The 22,664-nt window shown below is 35.9% G+C and overlaps 1 pseudogene; it reads right to left on the bottom strand.

The window, feature by feature from the left end:
• Positions 1-1,373: 1,373 nt before the first annotated feature.
• LOC129080676 (ras-related GTP-binding protein C-like) lies at positions 1,374-5,843 on the bottom strand (annotated as a pseudogene).
• Positions 5,844-22,664: the final 16,821 nt, after the last annotated feature.

Below are 22,664 nucleotides of genomic sequence, written 5' to 3'. Positions count from 1 at the left end.
AAAAATATGTTATTTTTTTTTGGTGTAAATACATTTATTGATACCCATTTTATATAGTTCAATGAAATAATCTATAAATAAAAAAGCATTTTTCTTTTGGATATCACCATGGTCCATGTAAATACTCAGCAGTCAGTCACTTGCAGGAAGCACTCCAAGTCACACTGTCAGGTTTACAGACCTTAATATACATATTTCATTAAATAGTGGCACTTATGTACTCAAGTGGTCCAGTGGCTTTGGAATATATGACTACTGGGCATGTGGAGTAAAAATAATGTGTAAGTTTATATCAATAGAGAGGGTATCAACCAACAACAAAAAGAAACAATTATGAATTAATATGGTAGATGAAGAAAGTACCACAGTTGACACCTCATGTCAGAATACTGGAGACGAAGAATGTTGAACAACATACGTGTGGTGCTATGTGCTCTCTCCAACTCCCAGAGGACAGTCCGTCAGTGCCATAGGGTCATTCATAGTCAATAAAACAGCAGTACGTAAGGAATCTAGACAGCTTAAAATAAAAGGTATGTAGCTGCTGGTATCAAATTTAAAGAAAAATGAGTTAAATATTTCAATAACATAATGAGTTCCTTCCCTAGAGAGAGGAGATTGTGGGGAAAACAGTCTTTTAAAATTCTTTTTGCTATATTGATCATGACCATTTATCTTATGCAGGAGAAAGAATCCAGATATCTAGTACCCAAAACACAGGTGCAAAAATTTTCTTCTGTTTAAAAATTTTTTCCTCAATACTTCCACTGTTGAACTTTGCCCTTGACCTGATGCAGCATAAAATTTTTTCATTTCTTCGGTAACAAATACAAGAATGCCCTTTGCTATGGTCAGACCATGAGCCTTCTGAGTTAGCAAGCAAATGTATTTAAAAGGTCTTAGGTATGCAATACCCAAAATTGAAATCTGAGGCAGTGTTAGAACTTAAGGCAGCATTTTTAGAGACTACTCAACTGAAGACCTAAGTGAAGCATATAAAAACTCAGTTCTATTATTTTGAACTGATAAATGATGGCAACATTCCCTGGTAAGGATGGGTAAGTGGTGTTACCTCCAGTCCAAAATATCCCAACTACTTAAAGTAGGACCCCAAAGAAGAGAAACACACACTTGAGTTCTGTGGTTTCTATAAATATTTTTTGCCATTTTTTAAAAAGAAGAAATAGTCGTTTTAGTTGTACACCATTGATTGAAGGGGTTTTCCTCCAAATGAGAAACTCTACCCTTCGTCTCTAGTGGGACAGGCACCAGATTCCCACAAGCAGCAACTCCCATGTCCTCCTGTAGCACTTGGCATCTGACGCTGGAGTGAAGAGTAAGCAGTCACAGAGTCCCGACCACTGGAACTCAGCCTAGATGGCATTTCACTATGTGCCGTTGAGTGCCAATGCTTTCAAGCTGGGGACACTGGTCTGGTGACCACAGCCCCCGTGTGAAGTCACACCCCCCCTCAAAAACCTAATGAATAGCTTTTCCGGAAACAATGGAAGTTGTAGTCTATTAAACCTTTTCATTCAAAACTTTCTTCTCTGAGAATGCAGACCAGTGCCAAAAATGTAGTCACTTCCTTTAAATAGAGGACAGTTGTATTATTCAGCTTGATAATTGCCATAGATTCTTTGTCATAAGCACTGCCACTGCCATCTTCCTTTAACCCATATATATAAGACACGTCAATTACATCAGCCATGTCACAACAGAGTTCGTAAGATTGCATATCCACAGGAGAACTCTGTTGCAACGTAGATTTTGCTGACAACATCGAAGAGAAAAGCTTTTTCAATACCTGACTTTGATAGAAAAATATTTAATAGGTTTTCCAAGGTCGGCAGTTGTAGAATGAGTTTTGGTACCACCTTACTAAAGGCTTCAAATATTGAATGGTCATAGATACTATTCAAATAAAAGCTAAGGTGGAGTTTTTCTAGCCCAGCATCTGCAAGGTCATCATTGGCCCTTTGATGAATGTCCCTCTGTGTTTCTATTTTGTGATCATCAGATAGACCATCAACTTTGTGAATAAAAACCTCAAAATTCATGTCTGGGTTAACTTTGTAGGCTTTAGAAAGGGTAATGTGAAGTCTTGTTAAAGCTTCCATGTAGTCATCCTGTGCATAAATGACATATATCAATGCTCCTGTTCCCCTGAAGATCATCTTGTAGTCAAAAGTTGGGTCAAAAAATTCCATTTACCCTGGAAAATCCCGTATTTGGAAATTCACAAAGGAGCTATTGGAAATGTCATCTTTATAAATCTTGTTGGTACTTTCCAAAAAGAGGGTCTAGTTGGGTGACGTTTTATGAAACACCACCTTCTGGATGGAGGACTTGCCACTGCGCCGAAGCCCCATGAGCAGAATCCTTGGCTTGGAACTGTCAGTGCCCCCGCGGCCACAGCTTCTACCGGCCCCTGCCCTAACACCACTGCCTGGGGCTGCCGCCTCCTCTTCCTCCTCTTCCATGCTTTAGGCGAAGTACTTTGGGAACAAATCCGCCTCACTGTAACTGCCGGCAAGGAGCCTCTCCTCCTCCCTGCACTGCAGGAACAAGATGCTAGAGTCGCCACCACCTGCACCCTGACAGGCCAGGCCAGGCCAGGCACCGCCTCCCCAGTTCACTACCGCTACCACCCCGGCGGCTACCACCACCTAGTTATATTGTCTTCAAAAACTCTTTAGATTCTACATATTGATTTTTAACTCACCTGAATATTTCTTGTATAGTGTGTGAAACAGCTCCATATTTGTTTTATTTCAAGTAATAGTGGTCCATGAACCTTATTTATTGAATAAGCCTTATTTTACCCATTGATTTGAAATACCAACTTAATCATATATTACATTGTTAGATATATACGTTTGTCTCCAGAATCCTCATTTTATTTCATTGATCGACTTAATTATTTCTGTGCTGGTGTCATGTTGGTTTAATTGCTGAAACTTTATAATGATTTTAAATCTTTTTAAATATTTTATAATTAACTTTGACGTTAAAAAAATAAATAAAATCAATCCACATTTAAGAAAGAAATAAAGAGAGGAACTCCTATCTTTTGCGACAACATGGATGGAACTGGAGAATATTAAGCTAAGTGAAATAAACCAGTTGATGAAAGACAAATACCATATGATCCCACCTATTAGTGGACTCTATTCAACAAAATAAACTAACAAACAAAATAAACCACAGGCATGGAAGCATGGAACAGACTGAAAGTGACCAGAGGGGATGGGGGAAGAGGGCAATGGTGGAAAGAAGGGGAAAGGACTAGACAAAGAACATATATGAATGACCCATGGACATGGACAACAGAGTGGGAATTGACTGTGGGAGCGGGGGGAGGGATGGAGGGGATAAAGGGGGAAAAATTGAGACAACTGTAATACAATAAACATGATTTATAATTAAAAAATAAAAATAAAATAAAATAAAATAAAATTCCTAAAAAAAAAATCTTTGAGCTGTGCCACCTGTTTCCTGCCAGTACTGTCATACACATCCATGAAATTCCCCCCCAAATCCTTTCTTTTTTCAAATTTTCTTTCTCTTAGAATCTGTCTAATCTCCACCTCAAGTTTTAAAAATCCCAGAAAAAGGTAATTTTAAGCTTTGCTTTAGATGAAATTTTATTTATATAATTACTTCTAATGACATGATATTTTAATCCAGTATAAAACTACACTTTATAAAAAATGACAATAAACCAGAAATTCTTGATGCTGTATATAATAGGACTATTTTAGTTTAATGGAATTTTAATTTTGTCAGAGAGATTTCTCATCCTAAAATAATTTCCTTATATACTTTTGCTAACAAGGTCACTGAGTTTCTTTTATTTCCCCAGTTTAGTAAATATTAAATCTAGAAAGGATTTTAGAGATTAACCAAATCCAATTTCCTCATTTGGTCAGCCAAAAAAACAAAGAAGATCAAGAGTTGAAAAGCAACTTTTCAAGATATCCTACCTCATACCTGCAGAGCCAGGTTGGGGCCCGGACTCCCAATTCATCAGTGACATATTACTTCTGGAAAAGACACATTGCTTCTCAGGTAAAAATTGTGCTACTAAAAAAGTGTGTATCCCAGTAAGTAAAATAAAAAAAATGTAAATGCATTTATAAGAACCATAATAGAGATAGAAAATTATATACAAATATTCATATATAGATAAACCCAGGGATTAAGTGCTCTGTTAGTCAGGGAGGATAAGCTCTGATTAAAGGATGGAACTTCTAAGAAGGAATAATGGTTCCCTGCATCATTGTATTAGCTGTGTTCCTCCAGGTCAGAGAAACTATCAGTAATCCTACTTCTGACAAAACCAATAGGCTCTCTCATTTTTGAGCCTTTAGATTGAATTTAACATGAAAGAATAAAACAAATGTGAATGGCCTTAAGGCAGCTACAATCATTGCCACTGTCTTAGAGACCTTCCATAGATCCTCAAGTCTAACTTGAGACATGTCTCCAGAGAATTATAACTTTGAACAAACTACACTAATAGACTCCAGCAGACAGCCCAGGGGAATGAGCTTATCAAAAACTTGTAGACAGCTTGAATAAAATGAGAGAGATTTGGAGGGAAAGCGACCTAGCAACAGGTTTAATACAGACTGATTTTGATAAAGAAATTGATTTAAAGAACAAAACGAAAACATGAAAATCATGTCTTTACATTCTAAAACTTGGCTTTGTCTATGAAACAATTACAAGCATACCTCATTTTATTGCGCTTTGCTTTATTGCACATCACAAATACTGTTTCTGTTGTTGTAATTGTGATACTCACTTTATTGTGGTGATCTGGAACTGAACCTGCAATTATCTCCAAGGTATGTCTGAAGTTTATTTTTAAAAATAACTTTAGGTCCACACTGTCAAAGGTGACACAAAGAGTAACATTAGACTAAATCTGCCACACTTGTCTTTGGCAGCAGAGTTTAAGTCTTACTTTTATAGTGGGTGCTATAAGGTGATTGGAATCTAGCACAAGAATAGGGCGCAGGGAAATTGCTCAAGAGATGCATTCAAGTAATGCAAGGCTGATATCATCCACCACACACTGGCATCAAAGCAATAATCAGTTCACTTCACTTTCCAACATAATATATCTCACACATCTTTGTGAACTGACCTATGAATTTTTTTATTTTTATTTTTATTTTGTTATTGAATTTACCAGAGTAACATTGGTCAATAAAACCATATGTCCATTTGGCACTTCAATTAATGGCATAAGTCCCTCTTCTCTTTGATTTTAATGCCCTTCTCTAAATTACCCAATATGCACTATTCATAACATTATCATGCAAATATGAAAGAAAAGAAAAAAGAAAAAAAAACTTCCTTATGAAACGAATCCATCCTTGTCCCCTCCTCATTGGATTGCTCTCATTAGCTTAGCACAGGTAAAATCAGTTTACATGATAACTTATCAGGCAATGTGAAAACAGATCACTGCAATGACTAGGCGGCAGAAAGTGTAGTCACTGGATCATTCAAAGGGCTCAGTAATACTACTGCATTTATACATATAGTAATTTATTATTATATAAACTTAATTAAAATATAATTTCATTTACAATATTTTAAGAAATATGATAGTCACAAAATTCTGGGTTTTATCTCTTTGTGAAAATGGCTGTAAGATAATGTGTCATGAAAGATACGTTCACTATTCTTAAAATTCCAAGAATATAGTCTTTAACCAAAAATAGGTCAATAATTTTATCTTTAAACTGTAAAAAAAGATACTAAATATTTTAGGGCAGACACATTTTCGTGTGTTTGTTTAAATTTATACTAAATGCTTACAGAAGCATTTCGGCATACTGATTCCTAAATTTTTCAGGAGTCAGCTGATTTTGCATGAAAATAGTAAATTATGGATGCAAAATGTAAAAAATGCAGATGTATTCAAAACTAAAAATAGGAAATTCTGAGCTGGTAACAAAATGTCATTTGAAATAAGGGTTTTGTTTGTTTGTTTGTTTGTTTTTCAGCTTGTCTTTGAATTAAGAAAATTGGCTTTTCCAACCACTTTATAATACTATTTGTTTTCATCAGAAGCCCTTCAGGGATAATTCAAATTTGCAGATTAGGCATAAATAATTTCATTGAATAAATAAATGTAACCTGTATTCTCACCCCTACTGAGTACATGATCTCTTCAGAATATATAAAACAACTGATGTCTACCAAGAAAGACCTGCCTTATTATACAGGTGCTGTGCCACAGTGTGATAAGCTTCACTTAACAGTATTGCTGAGACTTCCTTCGGGTCCCCAGGCTATCAAAAGCTTTAATATATTTTCCCTGGTATAACCTAAATAAAATCCAAAAATATTGTGCACACTAAATTGTAAATAGGCATGTTTTTATCTTCTTAATATAGAACATTTAAAAATAATCAAGTGGGGAGGACGGCAAATGGGTAAAAGCATGAGTAAGCAAATGGTGAAAAAATGAATGTGGTCAAAACTAGGTAAGGGCTACATGGTATATTCTGTTTACCTTGTATATGATTGAAAATTTTAGCTATAAAATACAAAATGAAAAATAAATAAAGGCAATATATATGAACTTCAATAGTAGATTGGGGATCTAATCCTCCATTACTTAATAACAAAGTATTTGGATAAGTGGCAATTTTTCTGAATGTCAGTTCCTTCGGCTATAAAATTTGGATTTCACTCCTTCAAAAAAGGTTGTTATAAGAATAAATAGATTATTTATTTATTATGTCTAAAATTATCTCAGTGCTTTCATTTTACTACATCGTCTAGCAATTATCATTATAACCGCACTATTGTCTAGTGTTCATTGTATGAACATAGAGCATCACAGTTGAGAAAGTACACATTTTTTTATTATTCAGAAGGGTGATTTTTAAAATTTGTGTTTAGTACTTGCTTATCTCAATTGACCTTTTTCCATTTATTTAACTTTTAAAATTTCAGCACCAAATGTAAAGAAGTATGTTAATAGGCATTTTCTTTGTGTTTATCATTTTCATATTAAAATGTTATATTTATTAAGACAGTTATACGTTAAAATGTTATTACATGACATTTGATAAGTAATTTTGAAGGTTTTAGAATTAAACTGAGCATGTTTAGAGTTTGTAGTTTGCTTAAATGCCCTTAATAAGTATGTTAATTGGGCTAAGGGACACATAAAAAGAAAAGTATTTTTTAAAAAACACCTGAAAGACAAAATCACAAAAGTAAACAAATTACATTTCTCGTCAAATGACATTTTGAATAAATAGATTATAATTCTTCTGAAATCAATAATGCAAATGGTAAACATCTCATTTTAAAGTATAATTGGTTACAATGTTTACGTGTAAACAAAAATCAAAAGAGAAGCAAATAAGATTGGAACCATTATAAAGGAAGAGAGAAACAGATGATTGCATGAGAATGATGAAAAGAAGATTCTGAGTTTTTAAGGAAATAGTAAAGCATGTATTTTAATTTCCCAACTATTTCCCCGGCTAGTTATGGCTAAATGACTAGGCACTGTAAATGAATTGATAAATAGAAAAAAAATTGTATTGTTTTAAACTAGTACATTGGTGGTCATTTGTCGTGGCAGTATAAGAAACTAATTCTGTTGCTATATTCCAATCATGTAACAAATATAAGAATTCAGTTATTGCTATCAAGGAATTACAAATTAGTTAAAGAGATAATACAAAAATGAATATGTAACTAAATAGTACAAGAGAAGGTCAGAATTTTGCAGAGATACTAAGTGGTATAGACAGAATTTAAGGATTGGTGACGATGATGATAATGATGATCATGATGCTGTGACAGTTAAAATGTGTTGAGCATTTAACATATGAATATGCACTGTTACTGTAATTTGCACAAAATCCTTCTAACTGTGAAAGTATCTACAATTTTCAGGTGAAGAAATTGGAATGAGAGAGATTAAATAATTTCCGGGGTTGCACAGTTGATAATGGATGAAGTCAAGATATCAATTCGGTATGCCTCCCTCCTGAGACAAAGCTATAAATCTCATAACTTCTGTTGGGATCTAGAATGATCAAAAACAGTTTTCTGAGTAGGATAGAACCTCATAGATCTTAAAATTCATTATGGTTAACATTGAAGATGAAAGGAAGAAAAATAACAAATCTAGCCCAATGATAAAGAAGTAAATATTTTACCTCTTTATCTTAGAAGTAATCAGAATATTTCCTTTGAACTTGTGTTTTCAGGATTTAACAAAGGAAGCAATTGAAGAGTTGACTATAAATAGCTTCATATTTACTTTTGCTAATCATTAAAATAACTAAATGAACTTGAAAGATATTAGGCTGTTTGATGTGATATGGATCATATCATGTGGATAATACTCAGGAGAACTGAGTGTGGAAGAAAATTACTTTCTCGAATCTTTATTGCATGAAAGTGAAGAGAAAAATGACTTCAATCTGTCCAAACAAATTCATGGAGCCTGATTTCAGGGCATGAAGGATTTATCATTCTATCATGACAGCTGAATTTCTACAACTTGTGCATAATCACTCCCAAAGCAGACAGGAATGTTGGTGAAGACACTCAAGAAACATTTCAAGTTAATAACAAATACAGTTATATATCCATAAGGTACTATTTCAGTAAAGAGCAAAAGATGACCTGTTATGCAGTTTGTGAAAGAGTAGAAGTTTTGAAAACCAAAATGTGGCCTAAGGCTTTAGGTAATTTATTTCTATTTATGATACAAAAAAGACATTTGTGCAGATGGAACATTCAGGAGGGTGATTAACCACCCTCAGCTCCCAACTTGTGACCATTTTGTATTGAAAGATGAATTACTACATTACAGAAAAAAAAATTTGAATTTTGCTGGTCTGCACTAGCAAATCTGCAGATTATAATTTAAAATCAGAAATTGTGAAAACTCACATTATTTTATCTTATTATTATGTTTTAGGGATAGAGGGGAGAAGTATTATCTGAAATAAGTAGCTAGCACAAGTAAAAGGACAATTGAATATAATTTTAATCAAACTGTTACCATAGGTAGTTAACTAGTTATTTTTAATAAGAAAGAAAACAAAGGGAATCAGACATTGAGCTTAATAAACTGGGGGGCATAACTCTACTTGCTCAGCCAGAAAGCTGTAGCTTTACAGACTCATTAACACACTCCCAGGGGCTGCAGTCAAGGAGACAGTCCTAGGAGAACAGAAAATCTCAGTAGCACTGTCTGCACTTTGGTGCCAGATTGTTGAAGGGCACAGGCGGAGATGCTTGACCATAGATGCCTGTCTGTCTAACTAGGAGGAAGCCATAACAAAAACCCATGAAATCTTGGGACACTGATTGGTCATTTTGAAAAAGCTCCTGGATATAACCCCAGGGGAACAAAGAAGCTCTCTCTCTAGCCTCTCTGTTCATATGTCTTAGTGACCCACACTCATCCTATTCACGTGTACACTCTCTTTACATAGCCACAGGTAGCAGCTGCATGGCCAATGGATGTGAGGACTCCAAATGCGGACTCCAGCTGGGAGCCAGGGTACAGCGGTAAAGCAACAGCAGCACATCCAGAATGCAAACTAAGCTAGCTGGATGATGAGAAAGACATAATTAAACTAGCCTCGGTATGGTGCAGGATCTCTGGATATTAGTTCTCTTTCTAGCCCTGACTTTCCATGGTGGGATGGATAGAGACAGGACATTGAAAACCCAGGGGCAGATAACATTGCCACATTACAATCTGTGTATAGGTCCTTGGAATGCTTTCCTTGTGGTCCCATGAAAAAACCTCATTTCCACCAACAACACTGGTTAGGAAAAAAAATGTGTTTCGTGTTATGGTTGCTTGTGAGAACACAGCCCTGTAGCTCCTAAGTAGATATGCACATTCACAGATACAGACATGCTACAGCATGGATGAACCTTGAAGACATTGTGCAAGGTAAATAAGCCAGACATGAAAGGGCAGATACTGTATGATTCTAATTGTATGAAGTATCTGGAGTTGTCAAAGAGAAAGGTATTGAAAAAGAATGTTGGTGTCTGGGGCTGGGTAAAAGGGTGCATAGGGCATCGTCATTGAATGGTTATGGAGTTTCAGTTTGGGAAAATAAAGAGAGTTCTGTAGATGAATTGGTGATGATGGTTATGTAACATTGTGAAAGTGCTTGATTGCTTGACGTCAGTGAACTGCACACTTAAAAATTGTTAAAATGGTACATTCTATGTAATGGTACATTTAATGTAAGGTATACATATAACATTATGTATATCTTACCATAATTTTTAAAAATTCCCATTTGAGCACCAAGTCTTCTATATTTACTGACCAAAATGTTATAGGGCCAAGGTGCAAAACTTTCTTAAGTGAATTATTAAATGGAATAATAGGATGGCAACTTTGCCTGGTAGGGTTAAAATTGGAGAAAACTGGTGGAAATACACAGTATTCTAACCTACAAAGCATTCCATTCTCATCTCTGATTCCTGGACTCAGGTATCCCAGTATTTTTTAACTTCTAAAACTCCCCTAATGTTTATCAGTCAGGATTTGTGGGTCAGGAATGCAGGTTTCACCCAGCTGGTTGCTTCTGTGTGGGTCTCCCACAGCCTGTGACTGTCAGAGCTCCATCAGACAGACCCTCTCCCAAGCTCACATAGGTGGGTGCTGGCTGGCCGCATGCCTTTGCTGGTAGGGGGCTGAAGACTTTAGGGAAATGACTGCCCCACCCTCTGGGAAATACCTGCTTTTTCCTCTGGTCTTGATGTCAATGGTAAAAGCCTGACTGATGTACCTGTCCCACCCTTCCTGTTGAGGTCCCAGCCAGAGACATGCTGAAGCCAAAGACTCCAATGACAGTCTTGCTCCTTGGTAGTTGAATCTTGGATAAAGAAAAGACACTAGAGTGAATGATCAGAGGTGACTCAGCCACCTCTATCAAGCTCACTCCTGGCAATATCTTGAGTTCTGAAGCCTAGAAGTCAGTGGCCAGGGTGCCGTTACTCCATGATAGTCCAGTTAACCCTGGATTATCATGATTCCTTTTATTATTCTTGATGCATGATTCAAAGAAATATTTAAGGTTTGAGGAATGAATGAGTATGGAAAGAAAAATGATAGAGCACAGATCACCTTTACAACCCTGAGCACTGATTTTAATGGTGACATTTCAGACGCTGTTGGAAATTACTACTGACATAGACAGGAGGGGCCTTGTCAACGAGTGCGTCGACATCCTCATATTAGGAGCTGTCTCTTCCACAGCATATAAAGTGTGCTCTGAACACACTTTCTTCCCCCAAGTAGAAAATAATCATTTGTATGCTGAAAAATGCATAGCGATAGAACTTTTCAACAGGAAAACCTGTACTGTGTAATATATGTCCTTTTTGAAAGAGCACTAGTTCTCATCATAGCATGTATGACCTTCTCCTGTTCAATTTCCGTAAAGCTATTATAAAAACTAGAAAAGGGATGAAACTGGCACTATAATTATTATTTAAAGATTAGGAACAAAGACATGAAGATAGGAATGAGCCAACCTCGGCCTGAAGACAGACAACGGAGAAATGTGACACAGATGTCGTTATATTGATTTTGGCCAAATTGCCTTTAAATTTTCCAAATAATTTCTCTTAAGTGATTTTAGTAAAAAATAATCTAGTATTTTATCTTAAATTGTCTGTCATCACTACCCAGAATCAAGAATGGTTTCAACAGATGTTCAGATAAAATTATCTAACCGGTGGTGAGGGCAAACACAGATTAAATTTTTCTACTCTTCAATTCCAGTGGGATCCAAATTGCTCTGTCAAAAACGAAATATAACAGTCCTAATGTGTTTTTAATTAACAAATAGGTTTTAAAGAGTGCAGTCTTGGTCTAAACACTGCCATTGTTCATTAGATCTTTTTACATACATCTATCACATCAGCATATCTCTGAAGATACTAGATAAATAAAACACAATGTAATATACAGATATGCAATTATCATAAAATTGTACACTTGAAACCTACATAGTTTCATTAACCAATATCATCGTGATGAATTTAATTAAAAATCTTCCTATCTCAAATTCTACAATATTCTCCTTATGGACTTTCATTGAGCTTTCATGGTTTCTCATTGTAAGAATCCTTATTTGCTCTTTCATTCCAATAAACTTAATTTGCAAATGTATGCTTAGATTTTTGCTGAGAAGCAATTAATATAGCTCACACTCCATAGCATACTGGATTTCATGAAACTACTATGTTTAAAATAACTTTGGCATAGATTAAAATAGAATTTTATATTTATCTTTTGAAAAATAAATTTATTAAAAGTTATCCATGAAAACAGTCTCATTTAAGAAATATTACCTTATAAAAATTGCTTAAACTTATCCAACTACATACATAATTAAGGAGTAGGATATCACAGATGTAAATCTTAATAGAAATATGTGATTTGCAAATTATCATATGTGAGTGTGTGAAATTCATATGACATGTATATCCCTAACCTAAATTCCAGGATTTGTGTATAGATATTTGGCCAACTCTTTATTAAATGCATTCTATGTGAAGATATTGAGGAAAGAAAATGTTACTGCAGTAAGGATTTAACTTTAAGGACTGCACAGCCCCATTAAAGAATAAAAAGGTATTCGAATGTAAAACTGAAACTTAGCATGGCATGAAGCTCAGTCAAGATGTGAAAATTTACTTAAGGAAAATGCAATGATGTAGCACTAATTAGAATAAAATCTCAAAAGCAGCAAATTTTCACCAGGCCTGGGAGAGCATGCTTGAATTAGAAAGGTCCAAGGAAGGGAAATAATAGACATTGCAGGCTGCTGTTTATGAGCTTGGAAATGCAGACAGAAATGAACAAATTGTTGATAATAGGAGTGAAATATATGAAGTGTTGTTAATATTTATCACTTGCTAATTACTTGACCTTCATTATTTCAATCCCCTCAATTTAGTCACACATTAAAGATTAGAACATCAAGGCCAGAGAAATAAAATAACTTAGACACCTTAGTCAAGTAGCTGACATTTTCGGGGGTGAGGGTTACAAACCTTGTATATTGCAGATCTCAGACTTTCAAACGTAATATATTCTACAATTCTTATTTATTCATAAGCAGATGGGTTTTAGATTACATGTTTCTCTTGTAAAGAAATCTTAATGTCTTATTTATTTGATCTTAGTCAAAACTCATAGAATCCAGATACCTCCAATCAATGCACTATTTTTACACTGTAGGCAAGTCTAACTTATTCTTGTTGGAAGAATAAGGGAAGTGATATGTGATTCATATGCGCCTGCCCTTTGTACCCAGCAATGAAAATCCTCAAATGATGCTGATGGAAGTAAATAAACCAAATGCATTATATAAACCAGCTTGTTTCCTAGATACACAAAGTGTTTTATTGTCTGCTTGAGGTATACATAAGAGCCTAGTTAGTAATTGATTAAGAAAAAATAGTCAAAAACAATAAACATTTGACGAGTTTCAATCAATGCACACATAATAAACAAGGTGTGTATTTATTTCATCTAATAAATTAGTTTTGATACCTTTTATATAACCTGTTTACTGTCAGTATTTGAACATAACATTTTTAAAGCGAATAATATTTATATGTTTTCTGTAGCTAACAAATTTATTCTATCAATTTGGAAATATATATTTGTTATATCTTTAGCCAGAAGAATAAGGAAAAGTGATTTCAAGAAGAATTTCCCAGAAAGTTGAGGTAAGAGTGAGATCTGTTTTTAATCGTTATAGTCAGTCAGCCATGTGCCTGGGATATAAAGGTTTATTGCCCAGGGGATTCCCAGCAGAATAGTAAGGAAAAGGTAGCAGGTGAGTAGACCTTAACTGAATTAGGGAGAAAATATCCTCAGTAATTATGGTATATTAACTACTTTTCCTAATGATTTCACAGCAAATGTGTCTTGCCTGCTTCCTGCTCTGTCTCTAAGTTACTTTTGAATAATACCTCATAGAGGGTGGCATTGGCTTATGAAAGTGTAGAATTCTCACAATAAAAGTATAGCAAAGTTTAATTCAATACCTACATATGTTTTGGTTAGAGAGAGCTAGATCATTTGTTATTTAAACTCAAATCTTCTGTAAATCTCTGTATGTCACCTCTCCTACAATGTGCATTTTAACTAAGATGTAGACCTACCAACGACTATATAGAATCAAAAAGGGATCATACATGGATTTTCATATTTTTCAAGCTGCATCCTGGGATCAAATTTTTACTTTAAAAGTAAAAAATTGCATATCAAAGAATTGAACTAAAATATTCCTATTTTTATGTTCATCACTATAAACTGCGATTTTCCTTAGAATAGACATTTATGATTTTTCATCACTTGCAAACTTATATTTTGGAGGGGCACATATCATTTTTTCAAGAATTTAAAATATTCATTAATATATGTAGAACCTACATCGTCATATAGAATGTCTCTGTGCAGTCAGTGTGGTATACTTTAAATAGGAGTTACTTTCCTTGGTAAGACATTGCAAACTCTAGGTTAAATGAAAACCTTTTGCAGGAGTCTTGGGGAGGAGTGGCCCTAGCTCCAGAGCCAGACATCTCATTCTGTCCTGGATCCTGCCCCAGACCTCAACATGGTGGGGCCAGAAGGAGTTGATAGGATGGAGTTAGAGGATCCTCTGTGAGGGGGAGGTGCCAGTCAGGTTAAACCCAAAGCCACATCACTCAGTTACTGATAACCTCTGCACCTGTGCAGATCTCTAGAACCTGGCCCAGGCAGCTGACTCCCCAGCAGAGTGTGAGGTCTGCAGGATTGGGCAACAGGGTATTCAATAGGTGGGTCTGTTGCATTCCCCAAGGTTGATGTCAAAAAGAAGGGCGGTGCTCCACCCAAGAATGATGGTATCTGCACTGTGGGAGAGTGACTCATAACAGGGGTGTCAGCAGCTGTCCCCTTAGCTCTCTTGAAACTGAGCAAACTGGGGTTTGGCCACATGATGCCTTGAGACATGACCCAACAATTAGTGTTGAAGGAAATAGGTTTTCATTAACAGGGTTCCAACCCTGGGGGCGCTGAGAGTACTCTTGTTCAGAGCCCTCCTCTCCCATGAAAACCAGCACTTCTCTTATTCCCCAAAAAGCTCCAAGCCAAAACCATGCCCAGAAGTTCCCCATATTTTTATCTGTCCATCAGCCAGTCACACAAACAGATCTCGATCATCTCTGGAATGTGCACCTGTGGTTTCAGAGTTGCCATCCTTTATCAGCAGCTCTCTCCTTTGGGATCTGGGGTGTGCTATTTTTTTTAGTCAATTAATTTTATTCTTTTATTGTTCAAATACATTTGTCTCCACCTTCCCACCACCATTTTCCCCTGCTCCCCTCCCCCAATCCTTTCCCACTTTGGCTTTGTCCATGGGTCCCCCACACATGTTCCTTGACTGTGCTATTCTTAGCCTCCATGTAGTGGTTCAGGAAAATCTGTGTCATGCTGCTTGCATTGGATCACAGTGGAGTCCAGAGAGGCACACGTCCCAAGACAGTGGTTTCTCCATACATCCTTCAGAGAAGCAGAAGTCTGCAACTCAGCATACTTGGTCACACTTCAGCTCCAAGCATCCCTCAGGAATCTATGCTTGGCTTGGTCCCCACACAGCTCCATCAGCTCTGCCACAGTCTTCTCCAGGCAGGCTTCCTAGCAAGTCTCCTCTTTCTTACTCCAAACTGTGTGGCTTCCCCCTTACACACCAGACCTCATGGTAGACCATTTTCTCTTACAGCCTGCACTCATTTAAATGCTCTGCTGGGAACTTCCTGTGTGACCTCCTATCCGGCTCCTCCTATGACATGTTAGCCTCCGCCATTTTTGCCACTTCCCCTGTATCTTTTACCTTCCTTCAGTTTCCATCTTTAATAAGGGCAAGAGTTCCCAGTGACACTAGGGCATCAAGATGGGGATCTGTCTTCCCTGGCTATGTCACCAGTCACTATTTGCCTTTAAAGTCACGTATACCTTTCACCCTAGGCAGCAGTCCTCTTCTCTTCAGGAAAGGCACAGCTAGTAATTTCCCATTGTTATGCAAAATATATTAAATGCCATATCATCCGCCTCCCCCTTCCTCTAAACAAGGGTTGTGGGGAATATGCTCGAATATTTTCAGAGAACCCCCATTCTGTACCCCTTTACACTCTCCCCAGAATCACAAACCCCAATATCTCCTCATGTGATGCTAATCTGTTCTGCTCTCCCTCCATCAGAGCCCAGGACAAGAGGCTCTGAACAGGATTTTGTGTTTTGGTTGTTTAAGGGAGGTACCTGTTTCTATAGCAGACCTCTGTCTCTCCCTGGCAGACAAAATCCCCACTAATTTTCACAGTCAAATGTTATGTGGGCACGTTTTCCTGGCTTTGGTGCTCTTGGCTTGGAAGTTTGTGTGGAGTTGAGAACCCACACTCCTCAGGGGGAACCTTTGCAGCTGAAATCTCCCTCTGGATTCATGGCCATCACCTGTGGAAGAGGAACCAACCCTTTTTGTGTTTTTGCCCTTCCTACCAGTGTGGATGTGGCTTTTTCTCTAAATCCTTGGTTATAACACTTCTATTCAGCAAGTCTCCAGTTAGTTATTCAGAGCAATTGTTCTATATTTTAGTTGTAGTTTGGTCCTGGGTGATGAGTATAGCTTTCACTTACTCTCCTGTCATCTTGGATCTCTCCTACAATGCTTCCCTTAAATGCAAATCTGTTGAATGTTTTTGACAAGCCAAGCAGTTTATTATTTTCCATCCTAATAAGTAATTGAATACTTGTGACTCAATTACGTGTTTTATGTAAAAGAACCCATTGTATTTAATTTACTTATTCAGTACATTTATTGACCACCTCCTTTATGTTATTATCTGAGAAATTTATTAGCATATTTGTTTGAAGGAAAGATGATTCTAAATCTAAAGGGGTTCCCAACCTAGTGAGAAGTGCCTAAATAGGAGCCATCACACAGTTTAAACTGATACCTGACTGGGGGAACACAGCACAGTGTTTTGTAAACCTACTGAAGTTTTAGGAGTGCCAAAACATTATTGAAATAAACGCAACTTAAATCATTGTATCGTACTTATGGACAAGTTATTCTCCTTTATGTTCTCCAGAAGCAAACTGTAGACCAATGTAGTAGATGCTTTAGGTGTATTCAAGGTACAGATTTAAGATATAGTCAACTCTTGCCAAAAGAGGTAATACAACAACATAATGTTCCTCAGAAGCACTGAATTTCCAGCCCTTTATTTAGTATTAGGTTGTCTTCAGTGAAAATATTTTTGAGCATCAATGACAAGTAGAATACTGTTTCTGACACTTAAAATGGAAAGAAAAATCAGAAATAGAGTAAGCTTTAGTTTGCATGAGGAAACAGAACCTAAATATAAACCATAACAATAGCAGAATTCAAGTTTTAACAATTGAGTATTTAATGCTTTTATTCTTACATACTTCTAGAAGTACTAGCATATAATTTTAGCTGCTGTCTTTTATTTTTAATATCACTTAATTCAATTTCAAAAACAATATTAAACCAGATTATATAAATTATGAAAACTATATTGATATATCAAATTTTATTAAATATACAATAATCATGAAGAAAATGACTCGCAGTCATATCATGTAAAGATTTTCATTTACTCATCAAAAAATCTAATTGTTCAATGTCTGCTTATTCAATGATTACATATTTAAATTAATGTTATAGAGAAGATTTTAATTTTTCATTTTAACTTCTAATTTTGCAAAACTTTAAAAAACCTGCTCTATGATCCTTCTCATTTCTATGCATTTTTTGCAGCCACTCACATATATGGATAAGCATTAATCATTTTATTCATTTTTAGATAAATCATAGCCCACTTGTTTCTGTAATTTTTATATAAGAAAGGAATAATACATCCTCTCAAAGTATTGTTTACAAGTATGATTCATTGTGTTTAATATCTATATGATTCACAATGAAGACAGTATGTTTTCATTGTACCCCCTACCTGACTCCTCCCTACTCCAAAATATGCACTGTATGGAAGAAGAGGGTCTTTTGTTAATATTTTTATCCTAGGACCTAAATACCTGGGAAGAGATGAGTGAATAAATGTATTATTTGCTGAACATAAAATCACAGATATAAACAATATGTGTGTCAGAAATTCACAGCAGAGAAGTATTTCAAAGGGATAGATAGAAAAGATTCTGAAGGAAACCTAGCCACTGAAGACAGAATAGGTATGACTCATTGAAAGAAGGCAAGAACATGCAAATGGGAAAATAGGGGAACCAGTAATCACATTATGTTGGGCTAGATGCTTCATATATTGAAACTGTAAAATATTGACATGTGTGGCATTATTCTCATCTTTTCCAATTTAATTCCCGCTATAACTACATAATACATAATGAAGGTATAGTTTAATGTTTATGTAGTGCATAGTACTGGATAGCTTTGTAAGCAGTAAAAATACACTGAAAAATGCAAATAACAAAAATACATTGTTGAAGATACAGGTTTAGAAATACACACACACACACACACCAGATACCAGATAGGTAACCAGAATCCAGTGTGTTTCCATATCAATATTAGCATGTTCCATATGAAAATATGATACTTTATCTATAGAGTAGGCAAAGATTTGGACAGATATATGAGGTGTGTCTGGAAAAGGTCAAGCCATTGTTAATATAACAAGAATGGTTGTGAGCAACATTGATGTAACCTGGCAACCTAGGAGAGTGGACTGGATGCACATGTGTGAACGACAACTTCACTGTATTAGTGTGGATGGTAGATGCCATTGAGTGAGCATGTATACTGTGTGGCTGTTGCATTCAAAATGACTGAGTAAGTAGAGCAATGAATTAGCATCAGATTTTACATTAAGCTTGGACATTCCTCACTGGAAAACATTCTGATGATTCAGAAGTCCGCAGCTATGGGCAACTGGTGATTGGCAGCTCCATCACAACAACATGCCCACTGATGCAAAATGTCTCATGCAGAGTGTTTTTAGTGGAACATCAAATCACCCAGGTGACTCAGCCTCCTTATAGCCCAGATTTGGCACCTTGCAGCTTCTGGCTTTTCCAAAAACTAAAATCAGCTAGGAAAGAGAAGAGATTTCAGACCATTGATGAGATTCAGGAAAATACAATGGGACAGCAGTTGGCAATTGGGAGCATTGTGTGAGGTCCCAAGGTGCCTACTTTGAAGTGGACTGAGGTATCATTGTCCTATATACAGTGTTTATTGTATCTTGTATGTTCTTCAATAAATGTCTCTATTTTTCATATCACATGGAGGATACCTTCTAGACAGACCTCATGTTTATAGTAACAGTGGAATTCTTATTAGTAGAAATTGCCTTCATTACTATCTTTTATCTTAAGGAATTCAGCACTTAATTGACAAACCATTTCTTCTGGCCCTACATGCTTTATTTTACATTCACGTTCTTGTGATACATCTTCTGAATCTTTTGAGAGACTTGGAAGGTCATTTGAGAGACCACATTCTAAAATACTGTCAGCTATTATGGCCTAGAGTTGCAGTTAGACATTATAGAATCACTGCCCAGGGAATTATTACATCCATAAATAGCATTGGATCCCTATTTAAAATGTAGACAATTCCAATGTAGACCTGCATACTGAGCAGCAATTTTATCATAAAATTTTATTGTAAAATAAACGAAAGGTCACTGGAGAAAGTATATACTGATTTTATTCATTAAATCTTTTTTAAAACATGAATTTTTTTACCTTAATAGTGATGATGCCTGTAATCTCAAAAAACAAAAGCAAAATTTTTTTTTAATGTTTTCCTTTAGGCTGTAGTCACTTTCATTTGTGTGTTAAAGAATGATATATAAAAACCTAACTGTGCTACAGATATAAAATAAACTTGTTAATGATTTTATTTAACATCTCATTAAGAAGGAAATCAAGCATGTATTATAGCCAGTGCAAGGAAAAATTTAAAAACAGCCATTTATAATTCAGAATACTGAAATCTATTCAGGAATGGATGTGAAACTGATTTTTTTCACACACAATGAGGAAGACAAGTCAGTTGAAACTCCACCAGATAGAATACATGTACATATCTGTAGACAGGAATTATTTTTGCACAGGTATCAGTTGTCTACAATTCAGAAAATTGTGAAATAGACCATTGTTAATGAAAGGCATAGAGTACCCAGAGTAAAATGTCCAATAACCCAAAATGATGTGCTTTAAACAATACATGACTTCACATTTAAGCACATTTTTAAAATCTTCTGCTAAAGTTATATTCTTCTGCTAAGGCTAACTGTTACAGAATCTCATCCAATACAAGGTAAAAACTGATTTTTATGGAGCCCTTCAGGAAACTCACTGATGGAAAAGCATGTCTTCTCCCTCCAGAATTCTATTATTGATCTCTTTACTATTTGTGTCTATCCACCCATTCTATTCTCTAAACACACTTTCCCCATCAAGAATTTAAGTTATTGGTGTAAGTGGTTTCCATTCCCATGTTATAAAATGTGGGAAAACTCTGTTTATACACCGCAAAAAACTTTTCGTGCAATTAGTGTTTCTTGATACCCATTAGAAAATCTATGTATCACAATCAAGAAGCGCCAGCCGTGGGTCCAGGACTGCGCTGATGCTGAAATGAATAAAGAAAAAAGAGCTCATGGTAGATATTTTTTATTGTATCTATACTTAACATTTGCTTCGGAAGATTTTTACCTTGATTCTTAGGAAACACATTTAATCTGGTGAACTAAATATATGGTTAAAGTATGGGTTCTTTCTCAGCTAACCTAGCAACTTGGCTGGGTAAGTTCTCTTAACTTTGCTGCTCCTCAGTATCCCTGGGTGTAAAGGGGATAAAATTAACATGTCCACCCCAGAGTTGTCTGACAAGAACAAATGTAATTCCAATTGTAATGCACAGTGCAAAATATTTTGCAACACACATACAAGATTCTGATGTGAATAGCCTTTCCCCTGTAAAAAATGTTTTGGTTTCTATTTTCATGAGAGAAATGTATCCTGCAGGAAATGTTCTGACCTTTTTCAGATTTTTTAAACAATGATCTTTTAATCAATAAACACCTTCTACGTTCAGGGTCTTTACTTTTCAATCTCTGGAATGTATACAAGAACATTCCAGGATGTTTGGTTCCTCTCCTTATTTACCTGACACTCAGTTCACATGAGGCACAGTTCTTTGTTTAGTTTAATTAACACTATAGAGGCTAAATGACTCTTGAAATCTTTTAGTAGAGTCCAGAAGTGCTCTGTTATTTTTAAGGCTATAAAAAAGAAAAGGATTATAGCTTTTCAAAATAAAATTTTCATGATGATTTCATTTTTCTGATAAAGGGTTTACATGAGTCTCATTAAAGAAAACAAATAGGTGTAGATACCAAGATATAAATTCAGTTTATTAAAATGATTTCTTTTGGCACCTAGAAATAGAGATCTGAAAGATTAAATCTTTGTTTCCAATTGTCTTTAACATACTGGACCAGAACGAACTTCTTAATCTCTCTGAATCAATTTTTCCAGCTGAATGAAAGTTATAACTATATGGGAATACTGTGTGGTTCAAAATAAAAAGTGCTTGCAAATTACTTGACACAAAAGATACAAAGCTTGGCACATAGCAGGCACTAATGAAATGCTGACCCTTTTAAATTTTTTGACCCACTTTAACAATTTTTTTATTGTTGTTCAAGTATGGTTGTCTCCATTTTCCCCCCACCATTCTCCCATGCCCCGCTGACCTCCCCACCTCCTACCCTCAATCCTAACCCCCTTTGGTTCTGTCCATAAATCCTTTCTACACATTCCTTCATAACCCTTCTCCTTCTTTCCCCCTTTATCCTCCTTCCCCCTCCTCTCTGGTTACTATTGGCTTGTTCTTTATTTCAATGTCTCTGGTTATATTATGCTTGCTTGTTTGTTTTGTTGATTAGGTTCACTTTCAGGTGAAATCATATGGTATTTGTCTTTTACTCCCGGATTTATTCCACTTAGCATAACGCTTTCCAGTTCAATTCATGCTGTCATGAAGGATAGGAGCTCCTTTTTTCTTTCTGCTGTGTAGTATTTCATTGTGTAAATGGTAAATGTATCATGGTTTTTTGATCCACTCATTTACTGATGGGTGCTTAGGTTGCTTCCAGCACTTGGCTACTGTAAATTGTGCTGCTATGACCATTGGAGTGCACAGGTTCTTTTGAATTGGTGTTTCAGGATTCTTAGGGTATAATCCAAGCAGTGGAATTGACAGGTCAAAAAGCAGTTCTATTTTTTGTTTTTTGAAGAAATTCCTTACTGTTTTCCACAGTGGCTGCAGCAGTCTGCATTCTCACCAACTGTGCACTAGGGTTCCCTTTTCTCCACAGCCTCGCCAGCACCTGTTGTTTGTTGATTTGGTTGTGATGGTCATTATGGCTAATGTAAAGTAGTATCTCATTGTAGTTTTAATTTGTATCTCTCTGATGGCTAGTGATGTTGAGCATCCTTTCATATGTTTCTGGGCCCTCTGTATGTCCTTGGAGGAGTGTCTGTCCTGGCCTTTGCCCACTTTTTAATT

The sequence above is a fragment of the Pteronotus mesoamericanus genome, unplaced genomic scaffold (genome assembly GCF_021234165.1).
Source record: "Pteronotus mesoamericanus isolate MK-2021 breed Mesoamerican mustached bat unplaced genomic scaffold, CSHL_Meso_final contig_90, whole genome shotgun sequence".
In the NCBI taxonomy this organism is placed as follows: domain Eukaryota; kingdom Metazoa; phylum Chordata; class Mammalia; order Chiroptera; family Mormoopidae; genus Pteronotus; species Pteronotus mesoamericanus.
Note: the sequence above shows the minus strand (reverse complement) of the source record. Positions and strands in the feature narration are given on the sequence as shown.